General features: G+C 45.6%; 1 long non-coding RNA gene across 1 annotated transcript in view; it reads right to left on the bottom strand.

Annotated features, from left to right (window-relative positions):
• Positions 1–15,088, bottom strand: part of LOC144771088 (uncharacterized) — a 44,490-nt gene extending 29,402 nt beyond the window's left edge. The window contains exon 1 of the long non-coding RNA XR_013599098.1: positions 15,016–15,088. This is a non-coding gene — a long non-coding RNA (uncharacterized LOC144771088). The remainder of the gene's footprint in view (positions 1–15,015) is intronic.
• Between the last annotated feature and the right edge of the window lie 1,835 nt (positions 15,089–16,923).

Here is a 16,923-nt window from a genome sequence, read left to right on the forward strand (position 1 = left end):
AAGTGGCTGACCGAGGCCGAGATCGCGAACGAGGAGAAATCTCCCGGAGCTGTTGAGGCGAGAAACCGAGTGAGAGGCAGCGGCTGCACCACCGCGGACGGACACAGGATGAAAGGCGCGACTTTCGAGAGCGGCTGAGGCGGACGAGGGTGAGGAAGGTGGCCGCCATATTGCCCAGCACGGGGCGGAGCGGGACGTAGCCGGCGCCAAGCATCGGCGGAAGACCGAAGAAGTCAAATCGCTCACTGGCGCAGGGAGGGACGGTGGGTGCGGGTGGCGGTCGTTGGGGCCTGGAACCCGAACCCGGACCGTGGCGCGGACCCCGCCGTTCCGCCCCCTGCGGCCATCAGCCATCCTGAGCGCCCGACGAGCCCCGAGGACATTGAACGAACAGACCGGGGCAGCAGCAGTGGGAAACCTGCACGGACTTACAGAGACAGTGCATAACAGCTGTCCCCCGGGGGCATGATCCTGGGTCTTTCTCCTATGGTGGCGGAGGGCCACGACGGCCACTGACTTCAACCACACAGGCCCTCCGGAAAAGGTATTCTTGGGGACACGGTGCTGCAAACTGCCCGCATTTAAGTACAGCAGAAGTCCCGCAGTACTCCAACGACGGGGGACAGCTAAACGCCGCACGGAATAGGCGCATTAAGCAGTGGAGGAGACGGCGGACCCCCGCCTAGTTCTTGCGGAAGACCGAACACTGCTCGACCGGCCGCATCAGTCCCGCTTCTAGAGCCGCAGGCACAAAACGCACGATAGGCCCCTGCTAATTACCGGTCTCGCCTGCTGCCTCGCAGGCCCCGGCAGCCCCACGAGTATCCTCTGCGCAGGCGACCACGGCTGAACGTACGACCACGACCACGGACCAGGAGTGATAACACCACTAGCGACACGTCACCGCAACCGAGTGGGGATAACACGGCCTCCTGCTCCAGTACTGGCCTTACGCGGAGCCCCTCGCCCTGCACCTGCAGGGATTGACTACACCCTCGACACCCGGAGGGCTGGAAGACGGTGACAGGATAGCAGTGTGCAGGGATGGCTGACAACACACCGACGCAGCGCCAACACGCTAAGGGACAGCTCTGGTGACAGCGGGTGCCTGCAGAGGACCCTATGACAATGTCTGGTAGGTGCCCCAAGAGTGGTACCACGCAGACCTGCATCGACAAATATGCGTGTGACAAGACCACGTCCTCCCCGAAGGATGGGAAAACGCCGGCCGGCAAATCCGGAGATGGAACGGGCGGCAAAGGGGCGACGCTGGACGACCTGATGAGAGCATTAGCGCAGGTGCAGGCAACTGTGGAATCGATCTCCACTGAAATTACGCTGATCAGAGCAGACTTTCATAAAATGTCGGAAAAGGTCAATGAGATGGAGATTGTGACAAAATCGTTGGTGGAAGATGTCTCTGAACTACAGACGGCGGTGGAACGGATGTCCGCTGAGAATAAAGCTTTGAAAGAACGTCTGGATGATCAAGAAGGACGCTTCAGACGTAATAACGTCCGCATCCTTGGAGTGCCGGAGTCGGAGGGGACGAGGGCTATGGACCTGTATGTGGAGGACCTGATTAAAAACTAACTGAACCTGAAAGGTCTGTCCACATTCTTCTACGTAGAAAGGGCACACCGTGTTCCGGGAGGACAACCAAAAACGGGAGCTGCTCCGCGACCTATTATTGCCCGACTGTTCAACTTCCGTGATAGGGATGCGATCCTTCAGGCAGCGCGAACATCCCCTCCAGTCAAAATACAGAACGCCACACTGGCTTTCTTCCCGGACTATACGGCGGAAGTCGCACGTAGAAGAAGAATGTTCTTCGAAGTGAAGAAAGTGCTCAGGACAAGGGAGATTCCATACTCGATGCTCTTTCCAGCCAGACTACGTATTGTGGCTGATAATAGGACATGGTTCTTTGACACCCCGGAGTTGGCACAGGACTGGCTGGAAGGGTGGAGACCAGCTAATCCACCACGCAGATCCAACAGGACACAGAAACATCGGGACAATGGCCACCGTCCGAGCTCCCAAGCCTCAGGAGGCGAGATGGGGGAAAATTCACCACTGAGAGAAATTGAGGGCGATGAAGAGATCGAGGAACAATAACTTGCCGACTCGAGCGATACGACTTTAATACAAGGCCTGCCCGATGGACTGCCACTGGACTCTGGGCAGAAGGCCTCCGAGGAGATGACGAGAGGCCGCCGAATCCGGAGATTCCTTTACCCCAGCGCGCAAGTACACTGTATTGGGGATGGGTCAAGCACTCTGCTAAGTTGGGGGGGCGGGCAGTTCTAAGTCCGTACAGCAGGGAGGCAGGGAGGGGGGGAGTTCAGGGAAGGGGTGTTTTCAACCTTTTAAGTAGTTTAACTAGCGAGGTTAACTGTTTGACTCATGACATTACGACATGCCACGAGGCTATCACTGAGAGGGATCACAAGCGGGTAGAACTGACACACGTAAACACGAACACATCACAGACATTTAACGCACCACGGATGAGATGCCACAATCCAGGCGAACAGAAATGGGTCTACCCCCCGGGAGGTTCACTCATAGAGGGATGGCTGCATTAATTCCAATGGCATAATGGTGGCCCCAAGACGCAATAACGCATTAGGCGAAGTGGACCAAATGGCCCCGGTGGCGCCGCTCCAGATAATGTCTTGGAACGTCAGAGGGTTGGGGGACAAAATAAAGAGAGGACTGGTACTTCAGGGCATTAAAAGGATGGGCCTGGTACTTCTTCAAGAGACACACTTAGCGGGCAATGCTCGACAGGCGTTAGATAGACGGGGATATCAAATGATAGCACACGCTGAGTTCACTTCCGGCTCACGCGGAACAGGTATTTTGTTACGAAAGTCCTCACAATTTATACTTAATCCACCAAGATAGACGATCAGGGCCGCTTTGCTGCTGTATGCGGACAATGGGAGGGTAGGCCGCTAAACGTGGTGTCGGTTTATGTCCCCCCAGCACTACATGCCGTGGCATTGCCGGACCTCGGCAGGTTCCTACTAGAACTTCCGGAAGGCGATTTAATTATAGGGAGAGATTTCAACGCAGTCATACACAACACACGTGATAGGTTCCCCGCCCGAACGCAAGTAAATGGCGTTAATAGGTTCAGCGGCTTTTTAGAGGCACAGGGCTTGGTCGATATCTGGCGTCAGACACACCCGGAAGAGCAGCAGTACACCTACTATTCCGCGACACACAATAGCCTGTCCAGAATTGATTATTTCCTCACACCAGGCAATGGTCTGCTCACTATAGATGATGTTCTGATAAAACCGAGAGGCGTCTCGGAACACTCACCTCTAATTCTAACCCTATCCAGTCATGAGAAGACCCGCAGGAGGGTATATCCGATATATCTGGGATATTTGAAGGTACCGTCCATTGGTAAAGACCTCAGGACGGCTACCCGTCATTACTTTGAGGAAAATCTAGCCTCGGTGAACTCCCCCTCAATCCTCTGGGAAGCCTACAAAACAGTCCTCCGGGGACAAGCCATTTCCGCGATAACAGAATACAAACGTGCTCAGGGGAGAGAGTTGCTGGAGCTTGAACTGGAGCTCGGCAGGGGAAATGCGTCACACATGGCGAACCCCACGAACGACACACTACACTCACTACAACTGTGCCAACGCCTTCACGATGACCACTTGAGACGCCAGACGACGGCGGACATTGCAGCAACCACACATAGGGTATATGACATAGGAGATAAGGCAAGTAGACTCTTGGCTTGGCTAGACAAGAAGAAAGGGGGCAGCAGATGTATCCTAACCTTAAATGATGTACACGGAGAGTCACACACACACCCTGAGGAGATAGTGGACATACTGGCCGATCATTTCCGGGAGGTCTACACACCGAATATAGAGGTGAACGAAGTTACAGCTTTGGCAACCCTTCGTGACATACAAACGCCAACACTGACGGCTGAGGCGGTAGATAACCTCAACGCTGATTTGTCGATTGAAGAGATTCAGTTGGCTATTAACGCGACTCGATCGGGGAAAGCTTTGGGCCCGAATGGGATACCCATTGAATGTCTGAATCCCTGAGTGCACCTCTTCTACGGATGTACACGGAAAGTAGGGAGAAAGGAATACTGCCCCTTGATCAACGGATGGTGACCATTGTGGCTATACCGAAGCCAGGCAAACCACCTAGCGAATGCACGTCCTACCGGCCCATACCGCTCCTCAATGCTGAAGCGAAAATCCTTGCGAAACTGTTAGCGAACAGGCTGCTGCCATACCTGCAGCAGCTGATACATCCGGATCAGTCGGGCTTTATGCCACATAGAAGTACGGCACTGAACCTCCGGAGGTTACATGGGGTGCTGGCGAAAGCACCGTCCTTAGAGGAACCGGCGGCAATACTGTCACTTGATGCCAAAATGGCATTCGATATGGTGGAATGGCACTACCTGTTTGCGGTACTGACTCGCATGGGGTTCGGTCCCAATTTGATCTCCTGGGTGAAATTATTATACACTGACCCCATGGCGCGAGTAGTGGCGAACGGGCACATATCACGTGAGATCCGCCTGGCAAGGGGGACAAGGCAGGGCTGCCCGCTGTCGCCTATCCTGTTCGCGCTAGTACTGGAGCCGCTGGCGATTACCATCAGAACAACGCCTCTGCTCAAGGGAATACACTGGAATAACGACTGGGAGGACAGGGTGTCTTTATATGCAGCTGATATATCTGACAGATCTGGAGAGCAGTATCCCGAATCTTCTTGCAGTATGTGACACACACGGTCAAGCATCGGGCTACACTATCAACTGGGCGAAGTCGATAATTTATGTACTGAAGGGCTCCCCCCCTGTGCTTCCTGCCACCTGCCCTCTGGCAGTGGCCACCACAGCCTTCAAATACTTAGGTATATACATCACACTGGACTCTGCGGTGTTTTACGAATCCAACCTGCTGCCTCCCCTCACACGACTCCGTAACGACGTGAAGCACTGGAAGGGGCTTCCACTGACTCTACTAGGCAGGGCAGCCCTGTTCAAAATGATGGCGTTGCCTCGTTTCCTCTACATACTCGAAAACACACCGCTTCTAATACCTCAGAGTTACTTTCAAAAAGTGACGGCGGTGATGTCGGGTCTACTGTGGGGTGACCGCCCAGCACGCATAGCACATATAAAACTGAATAGGAGTTGGTATGAGGGCGGGATTGCGCTACCAAATATGCAATTGTACTACTGGGCAGCACAGCTTAAAATTATTAATCAATGGCTCCAGCCCCACAGACCGACCCGGCATTCATGGCTGATAGGGCGCAACTAGGTGTGCATAGCCTTCTGACACCGCTATATCACAAGGGAGCTGCTGGAAAACTGATAGGGCCCACCAAACATGTAGTAACACTGTGGTATAAGGCACAGGCGAGACTTAAGTGGGGAGGAGTTATAACGAAAATGACCCCATTATGGGATGCGAAAGTGCTGGGACACCTTAGACGCACCAAAGGCTTCACCCGATGGGACGATATAGGGATTTCGACAGTCGGGGACATGTGGTCGGGAGAAGGGGTGGTCCCATTCACATATCTTCAACAACACTACGAGATGGGACCAACAGAAAGATTTAGATACATCCAACTCACACACGCTCTGCAGGCAGCTATCCCACCGGGGACACACATCCCGGAATCCTCGCCACTTGAGGATCACCTACTTACAGACGTTATGCAGGAGGGCGCGACCTCCCTCACGTACCGGAAATTACTGAACAATTTGCCCGATGCATTAGAGAAGTTGCGATAGAAGTGGGTGGAGGATGTGGGAGCCTTGGATGATACCGAGTGGAATGCAGCATTAGCATCGCCGCGGGAGGCTGGCGTGTCGGCTAGGTTCCGTCTGATACAATTGAAAATCCTACATAGGATATACTACACACGAACCATACTGCACAAACTACAGAGGGCAGATCATCCTCACTGTCTCAGGGGATGCGGAGAACAAGGTACCTTCATACATACAATTTGGGGTTGCCCAGCCATTGAGGGTTACTGGCAGCAGGTGATGCGCACCATTTCACAGACATTGGAAATCTCACTGACCCCCGAGTCTGCTTACTGAACATATGGGCACCTACTGATGTATCATACCACGGACGGCTGTGGACTACGATCGGCCTCATGACTGCCAAGCGTGACATCGCGCAGAAGTGGGGGGCGGCGGAGCTTCCTACTTTGGCGCAATGGTGCAGAAATGTAGACATACTTATGGTAACAGAAAGGGCGGTGTACAGAGCAAGAGCTAACCCACGTAAGTGGAACAAAATCTGGCAGCCGTGGAACACATACAGGGGGGACATTTGTGACCCATTATCAGAGGACGAGGTGGATAGCTCTGAGGATGAGATAGAGGAGAGCTGATTGTTTCCCGTAACTAACCGGGGATATTGTTAGAACTTTAGGATAACTTGACTACTGTTTAGATTAGGATTGTGAACCTTCCGGGTGGGGGATAGGTGCCCATACCCCGCACTAATGAGATGCCTAGCAGGATAAAATGTGAGATCTATGAAACAAAGTAAGACGTGTGTAATTTTACGGAGTCACAAGTTGAGTTGTTGTTAATATAAACGAGAAAAGCAAGATGAAAACGCATGTATGTAATTAAATGATTCACAGCCTGATACATGTATACACCCGCAGAATCAGGGAACCATGTGACAGTAACAGCCGGCCTCAGGGTTGTAGGCGCATAGATGTATGTTGTTGGAACTTCAATAAAATCTTGCATTTAAAAAAAAAAACAAAAAAAAAAAAACATGTGCGTCTCAAGGTCCTTAAGGCCGCTTTGGAGTCATGGCATAAAGTGAGACGGCGATGGGGTATTGGTTATTTCTCTGACTTTGCTCCCATATGGGATTCTCCTGGGACCAAACTCTGCCTTAGAGATAGCCTGGTGTTACCAATCAAGAGAGCAGGTGTGGCTAAGTGGTCTGACTTGATGGATGTAAATGGAATTCTTCCATGGGAAGTTCTAAGAGCTAAGATAGGCCCAGCACTCTCTAAGTTAAAGTTTTTCCAACTTAAATCATGGTATGAGGCAGAAGGGGCTGAAATAAGAGGCAATTGGGAGCTAGAGTGGCTATTGCAAAAATGTCCAGCCCAAAAAAAAGAGATATCCATGTAGTATACAAGGCTTCTTGAAGCAGACGATACAGACCTTCCTTTACAATCATCGGTCTGGAACCAATCTCCACTGGAGCTAAATATTGCAGATTTTTTTTGAGCCATCTTTTAAACTACTTTACAAATATATTAAATCAGCCAGCTTAAAAAAGAATCATTTTTTTGTTCTTAACAGACTTGACTATACCCCAGCCAAGATAGCCAAGTTTGCTCCGCTCCACCCGACTAAATGCCCTAGATGTAAATAAGCAAATATGGATGATATACACATCTTTTCTGAATGTCCGGAGCTAAGATTGTGCTGGAAGGATGTGGGAGACTCTTTATCCAACATCTTTGAAGTTAACATTGAGATCAACTGCCAGTTGGTGTTTTTTGGGGGTAATGATGCGATTAACTTGGCTCTATCTCAGATAAATAGGGGACTGCTGCTATACCTCATATTGCTCGCCCGGAGGGAGATTTGTATAAAGTGGAAAGACTCTCTCCCCCGAATAGAGAAGACTGGCTTAAAGCCTCATTCACAATGGCACGATTAGAGCAAGAGGGGAATTAGGAGTCACCAATTAACATCTGGCAACCTTTGTTAAGATGGGGCCGGGACTTGCGATTACTTTCTTCTTGACACCAGGAAGCAGAAGAGTGATGGTTTCCCCGGGGCCTATGATTACACCAAGCCCTTACTACCCAGGGCAGGTCAGGCTGACCTAGGTGAATGCAGTTAGCCGTGGGGCGCCCAAATGTAAGATATGACGGCTTGTTAAATCTGCAGTTGTCTATTGGTAAGATGAGGAAAAAAAAGAAATTCATGAACTCTCCAAACATTTTGCTGTGCTCTGAAAATTTGAAAGACCTTCCTTTTAGAAAGTTAAGTACAGCCTTCAATCCTTGCTCATGTGAAATGCTTGTATATAAGCTAGTTACATCCAAAACCTTCATGAGGATATCAGATTCCATACAGTATTGGCAATTTGTCTAAAAATCCTTTGGTATCACGGATGTAAGATGTTAAAGTGACTACAAACCTGGGAAAAAACGTTCAATATACATTGACATATGTTCAGTAAGACTTCCCTGTGAATAAATAATGGGACACCTGAGGAAGGGGGGGGGTCCTTCTTTTTATGCACTTTCAGGAGGTGATAGAACATTGATGTGACATGATGAAGGGATTTTCAAAATGGAAAATCTTCTAAATCTAACATCCAGTTCTGTATAAGTTCATTATAATTCTGAATACTATTGCTATATTACTCTTTCGGTATTGGTAGATAACATTCAATATTTGACAAGTGTCTCATCACTTCTTAGCAATTGAAACAAAACAATGTCCCCACCTTTATCCGATGGATTGCACAGCGATGTTCCTACCTTTATCTGATGGTTTGCACACAATTTATTTGTCATTTTCTATGGTTAAAAATGCTATTTTTTGCTCTTTGGTGATATTCTTCCGTTTGGGCTTCTTCAAACATAATTGCATTATGTCTTTCTTAACTGCTTCTTCGAACACGTCAATTACATCAGTGGGCGAAGACGGCATGAATGTAGACTTTGGTTTGAAATCATTTTCTGTGCTCATTTGAATGATGCCCAGTCTTTCGGCTTGTTCTATCTCCCCTATGGTGTCACTATTTGGAATGACTAATTCCGATTCCCCTAGAAACACCAATGTCTCTAGGTCATAACTAGTTCTTATTAGATTCTTTTATTAGATTTATTGAATTTATGGATGCTTAATGCATATTACATCTCTAATTGTTTAATTGGCATGTTAATTTCTCATTATATCATTATTATGCTCTAATTATTACTGGTCTCATTTTTAGGTTTCAGAATAATCATTAAACCAAAAAATATATATTTCAGATGCATTATAGCTTTTTTTAGCTTCATTTTCATGGGTTTTAAATCATTTACATAATATTATTGGAAGATATCATTATTTTCATTCAAAGGTTACATTTTAGGAGCATAAGTGCAATAAGACTCCTCTTAGGTATTGGCGATCATCCATATACTATTTCAGGCCTTATCATGAACAGGTATGCTTGCTCAGCATGCAGGTGAGAATTGTGTGCCGACACATAATTTGGAACATCAGAGAGCACAAGCCGGAACCAGAGACGTTTTAAGGCATGGGCAAAGTGGGCTCTGGCCTAAGGCCCCGGCCTTCCAGGGGGGCCCCCTGATAGAGCCAGCTATGTTCTGCAGAGAGTCTTGCCGCCCTGATATCCTTGAATAATTTTTAAACAGATTGTTGTAAATAGCGTTTTTGGATATTTTATTTTTTATGAGTGAGAGTCTATTACAGACATTTTGCAGACAATATTTTTTGGTTTCATGTAACATATACATATACATATTTTTTTTAGAACAGTACAGGACCTAACATGGGAGGGGGTCACAGAGAATATATGCAGTAATATTAGTGAGCTGCAGCTGCATTACAATAGTAAGAACACGCATCACTGTCCCTGAATATCAGATGTACGCACATTTAGAATTTGACCAACGAGGGTATGAAAGAGCTGAAACTGGATGATAAAATCAAAATTGTTGCTAACAGGGCCCCCAAAATCCTTTAAACATCCCCGGCCGGAACATTCAGCAGTGATTGTCTCGCTCTGTTCTGAGCTGTGCTATCTGCAGTTCATGGGGTGCCCATGTGGGCGTGAGTTACACTGAGATTCTAGACACACCAAAATTTCACCTCAACCAAAATGGCTACTATCACAAGATCAGAGGTAGTGTTCAACCTCAATTATATGAGGCAATGTGTACCTGCATCCCAATGCATCAAAAATCTGAAAAAATATTTAACAAGTATATATGCTTACTCAATAACCAAGCTCCATGGTTACATAGTTTCAATAAAAAATTCCAAAGCAAGAGATAGACTCAGTGCCATGAAGGCTCCCATAGAAAGAACGATACCGAGAAATGCAAAATAGAAGTATTCTAAGCCCCAAGTGGGCATCACAATCAGGAGAATAATGGACAGGGTCCCTAATAGAACTGAAAAGTCTTCTGGACCACTCCCCAAATCAAGAGTTTTTACACATTATTTTCGCTAATGAAATTGTAGAATCACTGTGGTGTGATCAAATGTATACTTCCATCAGTAAATCATACTGCATCAAAAATAAATATCATATTGGCTTAATACCTGTGCCCTATCCCACTACGTGGAACATTATTCAGCACCCTCTAATGTTGTCCGGAGATTCTTGAACAAACTAGACACATTTACAATAACGTGTTACATGAACAAATAGGGCACAATGAACAGTGGAAGAACCTTGAAATTAAAGTTATGCTTGTGATTGAACTGGGGGAAATGTTCATTGAGAGAAAAAAAAATGACATTGGAAATAAAGCAGTTCATCTTAGCTTGACTATGTACTGCTAAATTGAAAGACATGGCTAGATAGGGAGAACAGGAATGACAGGGTGACTTTCACCTTCGAAAATATGGCATTTATTCCGAAATTGAGGCCTAGTTAACACATATTATAAAACTGCAGTTCTGCAAATCATAGAGAATTTGTTTCAAAAGCAATAGTAATTTACCACTGTGTACAAGTGTAAACAAGAGAGGAAATGCATTGTGCATGTTGTTAACGATGCACAAATATATAGACCCATAAAAATCTTTCACACCCAGAAATCCCTATGAGGGTAATACATCATTAATCTTTGAGAAAGCCTGGTAAACAATTTGCAATGAGATGCAAGGATACCATGGAGAGGTCTAGTAAACAAGTGCGGAAAATCAGAATAAGGGACTGTCCCTGACAATGATTGACTTCTTAAGCCACACTGGTCTCTTCAGCTTCAAATGAAGAATTCAACTCAGGTGAACCTAACAGGTAAAACCCACAAAAGTGAGAGAGAACAAAGATTGAGAAAAAAGATCATTTCAGTGGGGGCATTAAGAATATAATGATACCTCTACCTAAGTAGGGTCTAACTCAGACCACTGAGCATAGCAGATCATCCAGCAAGAGACAGAGCCAGAACCAGTTTCCACATATAGTAAGAGAAAATTATTGGTGACTGTAATCAAGCTGTTATTGGTTATTTGCAAGACTTTCCAGGACTGCCTTTGAAACCAGGATGCAGTAGGCATGATGGAAACGTTCCTAGTGTCAGTTTCTCAAGAATTCTCAGTGGGGCTCACTTAGACTGAAGCTGTAGGTCTTTTTGGAAGATGGGAAGGAATCTTGCTCCACAAGAAGGGTTCTATTACAAGATTCAAAGAAGACCAACATTAAAAAAAAGGATAAATGGCATAATAAATCCAATAATTATAAGAGCCAAGAGATACTCACAAAAATAAAGCACAAGCTTGGCTGGGCACAATTATTGGTCCCAGAATTACCTGATCACGTGATCTCAGACAAGAACAAATTAGATAACATTCCTAACTTAAAGACATTATTTTAATTGGTGGTAGTAAAAGTAACTTGCTTCAGTTTCTGAAAAATTAGATGATCCAGGGGATGAAATGTGTGATAGAGTCCATATTGATGAAGACGTGGACGAGGTCTTCCTAGTCACCTAAATCAATAGATAAATTGTACATCGAGTCACGTATATCTGATCTACTTTCCAAACACACTTTGTGCTAGAGGCAACCAATGGATTTTTACAAATGTGTTAAGTGCTGCATGTTATGGTTGTGATGCACCAAACAAAAACACAGCAGAGGGTCACTAAAATCACAATAAGGAGGACGAGAGCAGAGAAATAAGCACAAGCAAATTACAAAATCTTCCTCCTATGCGTATAACATCTTTGATGATTCAACCAAAATGTACATAAGGTTGTCTCGTAGACATAAAGCATTACAACATATTATTTGGTCATATTTCATTGATATCAAAAACATAGCAAAATCACAGACAATAACACTTAAGATAATTATTTGTTGTTCTCAGACATTTGTCAAACAGTAGTGAACAAAGGCCCATAATTAAAAGACAGGGTTTGATACGCAATATTTTGGCAAGCTCTTACTTGGTTGTTGTTTTTAAATTTCCTAGAGTGTTTAAACCTTGCCTTGTTGTTTCCGCAGATTTATCTTATTCTAAGCCTTTACACCACATATCCTGTGGTTGCACTACTGTTCATAGATGGCCCTACAATATTGAAAATACATTTTCACCCTGAAGAAGGAACCCTGTATGTGTTTTATTGTTCCGAAACGCGCATAGGTGTTTTGTCATCTTAGGCTAGTCTTTTTGTATTATTAATTTATTGTCTTATTGTATTATGTGCTGTTTTTTGTGCTTGATTTATGTGTTGGTTTTTTGTATTATATGTAGTGTTCCTTATCAAACCCTGTCTTTTTAATTATGGGTCTTTATTTACTGTTGTTTGACAAATGTCTGAGAAAAACAAATAATTATCGTAAATGTTATTGTCTGTGATTTTGCTATTTTGTTAGGTTAATAAAATATGAACAAATAATATGTTGTAATGCTTTAAGTCTGCGGGACAACCTTACGTACATTTTGGATGAATCACCAAAGATGGTATACCCATAGGAGGAAGATTTTGTAATTTGCTTGTGATGCACCAAACGGCAGACACTGAATATTGTTGACATAAAAATTTAATTTAAACTCAAGGTGTTTGTATTAAGAATTAGGGTTCTAGGGTGAGCACATAGTGGGTCCAAATCTTTCCGCATTAGCTAACCTTCTCCAAAATGGCTCATTGAAGAGGCCACCACGAACCCTCTGACCAAACCCTTGACATCTGGCCTCAAAAATCTAGATTTCATTCCCAGATGTAGGAGTCTCGCCCATATAACAAGCATTGGCATAGCCAATAGGTCTCGCTTGTGGGACCTTATAATTATTTTGTTTTGCAGTACAATATCCTTGTAACTAAATACTTTTAAGGTCCCACATGCGAGACCTATTGGCTATGCCAATGCTTGTTCTGCTGTAGCTTCTGTGTGAGAGTGAAGCGTGCTCTGCTTCTGGGTGTGCTGTAGCTTCTGTGTGTGAGAGAAGCATGCACTGCTTTTGGATGTGCTGTAGCTTCTGTTTGCGAGAGAAGCGTGCACTGCTCCTGACTTGTACCTGCTTTGTGAGAGAAGACTCCACTGTCTGTGTCTGCTGTAGGTGCTGTGTAAGCGTTAAGCTTGCACGTCTTCTTTCTATGGTGTAATTGCTGCTGCTTTTTGTGTTGTACCAGTTCTGTGAGAGAAGCATGCACAGTTTTTGTATGTGTTGTACTTGCTCTGTGAGAAGCCTCTGCTGTTTGTCTCCTGTAGCTGCTGTTTGAGAGAAGCTTGCACTGCTTCTTTCTATGGTGTACCTTCTCTGTGAGATCGAGTCGTGCACTTCTGCTCTCTGCGTTGTACCTGTTCTTCGAGAGAGGGAGGCTTGCATTGCCTCTGTTGTACCCGCTCTGTAGAGGGGCAAGCCCCCACGTGTCTGTTGTATCTGCTCTAGGAGAGCTTCTGTATGTGTGCACCTCCTCTGCGAGAGGGATGTGGCTCTGATATATCCGTACTCTACACCTTACTTGATAAAGCGTATCCCACTTTGCGGCGGCCGGATGGATTGGCGCTGGGTTTCACTAGTGTCGGAGGTCAGGCCGGTCACCTGTGCGGGCGAACTTGAAAGCACTGTGTCCCCGCTTGCACTAAAGGAGCCTAGTTTGCGTTGGGCGAGAGTCCGGCCCCCGCCTCCACTCGCTGCCTTCCCTTCCCATGTATGGATGTCTGTACATAGGCAAGATGTGAGCGTGCCTCCATGGCCCAAAGCGGCCTGCCAAGCTCTCGTAATTCCGGACGTCTTTTCGAGATAAGATAGTGTAGCTCCGCAGTCGGGGGGCTTGTGAGCCTTCGAGCATTACAACGCGTCCCTCCAAAAATTACAAGTGAGCATGTTACAAAAGCAAACGTTACGTTACATGAGACAATAGTGACAGTTGTGCAAGTATCAAGAGCAAACAAAATACAAGAGGTAGCAAACGATATGTTCTTAGAGGAAACAAGCTTCTCGGCATTGCTGGTTGGGGGAGTGGGGGGGTGGGCGGGGGAGCAGCAGGCAGATGCGAGTGGAGCGCGCGCTGGAGAGGGAGGGGGTGGGAGGACTAGGCAGCGGGAGAGAGGGAGAAAGGAGCGCGAGGGAGGCGTTTTTAGATACATGAAGCCAAAATTACAAGTGAGCATGTTACAAAAGCAAACGTTACGTTACATGAGACAATAGTGACAGTTGTGCAAGTATCAAGAGCAACAAAATGCAAGAGGTAGCAAACGATATGCAATAGCATGCCTGGGGGAAGCTGGCTGGGGAGTGGGAGGAGAAATGAAAGGAAGGCTGTGTTTGCGGGGAGAGAGAGGGGAGGTGCTGGTGTGGGAGGGGGGAGGTGCTGGTGTGGGAGGAGTGCTGCTACGGCAAGGCTGTGTTTGCGGGGAGAGAGAGGGGAGGTGCTGGTGTGGGAGGGGGGAGTTGCTGGTGTGGGAGGAGTGCTGCTAGGGGAGGAGAAGCCCTGGCCGTGAATGCTCGTGCATGTTCACGTGAACTGCAAGAAAACGCCAGGCTGAAACCCCTTAGTTTGAAGAGGATTTTGCCGACATGAATTCGATCCTATCCATTCCTGCGGAATGGGACAGGCTCGACCTAAAAAGGCATACCCTGAAGTAATTTATGTTTTAAATCTTATTATAATCTGCAAACAATTACTCTGTATATTAAGTTGTACCATTTTCTATTGTCTAGAAAATCAAGTTCAACCTTCTTAAATATCCATCTTTAGGTTATGCCCTCCTAGTAAAGAAATCATTTAATTTCTATTCTGAAATACCTGGTTTCCATTTGTGCTTTCAACATGTCAATCTAGAGTCCAAACTATTTTGGTACTTTGGTTCAGTCTCGATCTAAGACAAAAATAAAGCAAGAATAGAAACACAAATTAAGAGATCAAAGACATCATTAGGATAGATTAGCGTATCAGTGTTTTTAAACAATATATGAATGCCATAGTAGAAGAAAACAAAGAAAATTGGAAACATTGTATTGGCAGTGGCAACAATCATACTTGCCCCAATAGACCTGCCTCTTCTGCACCCATTCCTTTACACTGATTGCCAGGAATTACATTCTCAAAACATTTATGTGGCTAATCTAATTCACTTAAAAAAATACATTTCTCCTTGGTGATTACTGCTCTCCTGAATAGTTTGTCTAAATTAAAAGACACTGGCATTCTGAAACAATTTTAATTTTTTCAACTTCCTTATGAGGGAAGACCCAGTAATATTATCTACTGATTAAAAAATCTCAATTTGATTCCCACTATTTGAGCTAACTTTTATTTATCAAACCGATGTTAAAACCATTGGGTTTTGGGAAAGGCAGGGATGCACTGTTTTCCCTTCAACTTCTAGTTACCCCTGACGTTTGACATATGGTCTGCACTTTCCTTAAAGCAGCAATGAGATCCAGTAGAAAGATGGACTGTTAAGTGGTGTATTCGTCTTTAATGTGATGATATCGGCTGTTGGATCGATACCACTGACTATTGCAGAAGTTATGTTTGAGCAGTTGGCTATGTAAGGGGGCTGTTGTTTACTTATTTGCCTAATTCTTATTTGTAACTAATTTATGTCTGTTTTATTGATATTGGTCTTTTATTATTGCTTGCTTATTTTATTATCTTTTATGGCTATTCATGTGCAAAATAAAGTAAAGCATTGATTGATTGATGATTGAATGAATTTTGAGGAAGTGATTTCTCGTTTGAATGTAGAAAAACTTGACAGACTGGGGCTATAAAGTAATCTGTGGCTACCGCCATACTTGTTGATGAGATGCATACTTGTAAGAGGCAAAACGCAAACGTCTAAAAACAACACCTGAATGTACTATTTAAAAAAGCGAAACATAAGATCTGTAAGTGTTCCAAAGTTATCTAAAGAGTACAACAGGTGCTATACAAAGAACCTGTTCTAATAAATAAGGCCATCTCGGAAATCCACCGACTGGCATACAACAGAAACAGTTGCTATAGGCGGCGGAAGGGGATACACAGATCCATAGACTATCTACACATAGTCAGAATTCAAAACACAGACAGCTAACAACCTGATAAAATGCTAGAAACTAAATGATGAAGACAGAAAGAAGGTGGAGGCTGGGAGGATATCTTCAGTGAGATTAATGCACAAATGTGTAGCTTTAGAGGTCATGAGTTTGAATCCTGAATAGTCAGTCTTCCATACTCCAGGAGAGGGTAAATTGAACACCAGGGGCCACATTGCAGAATATGGTATGCTCTCTTTGTTTGCCCAAGGCGTACCTTTTAAGAGGTGCGCACTATACAAACTAGGAGAATGTGCCATATTATTTTGAATGCTCTTCCACTAGGGCAGCCACAAAGTCGTGCTACCCTGGGGACAGGGCATTCAAGTGAAATACAGAGTGGCTTTGAAGCAGCTGCTCCGTGTTTCACTGTGCTGGCGGCAACCCGCCTGTACTTTTAAGGGGTATTATAAATCCCCTTGCAGGTGGGTGCACTGAGTGCACCCACCTGAGAGGGGATGTCTGGGGGGTCCATAGGACCCTCTATCCCCCCCAGTGGCTGCTATCAGGGGCACATAGAAAGTGTGCCACCTTTTAGGTGGGGCACTGTCATTGCGCCTCCTGACAGCGTCTGTGCCACTGTGCTCGCGCCTATAATAATGCGCATGTGCAGAGGCAAAGTCATTCCCTC

Source organism: Lissotriton helveticus, chromosome 1_1, assembly GCF_964261635.1.
Source record: "Lissotriton helveticus chromosome 1_1, aLisHel1.1, whole genome shotgun sequence".
Taxonomy (NCBI): Eukaryota; Metazoa; Chordata; class Amphibia; order Caudata; family Salamandridae; genus Lissotriton; species Lissotriton helveticus.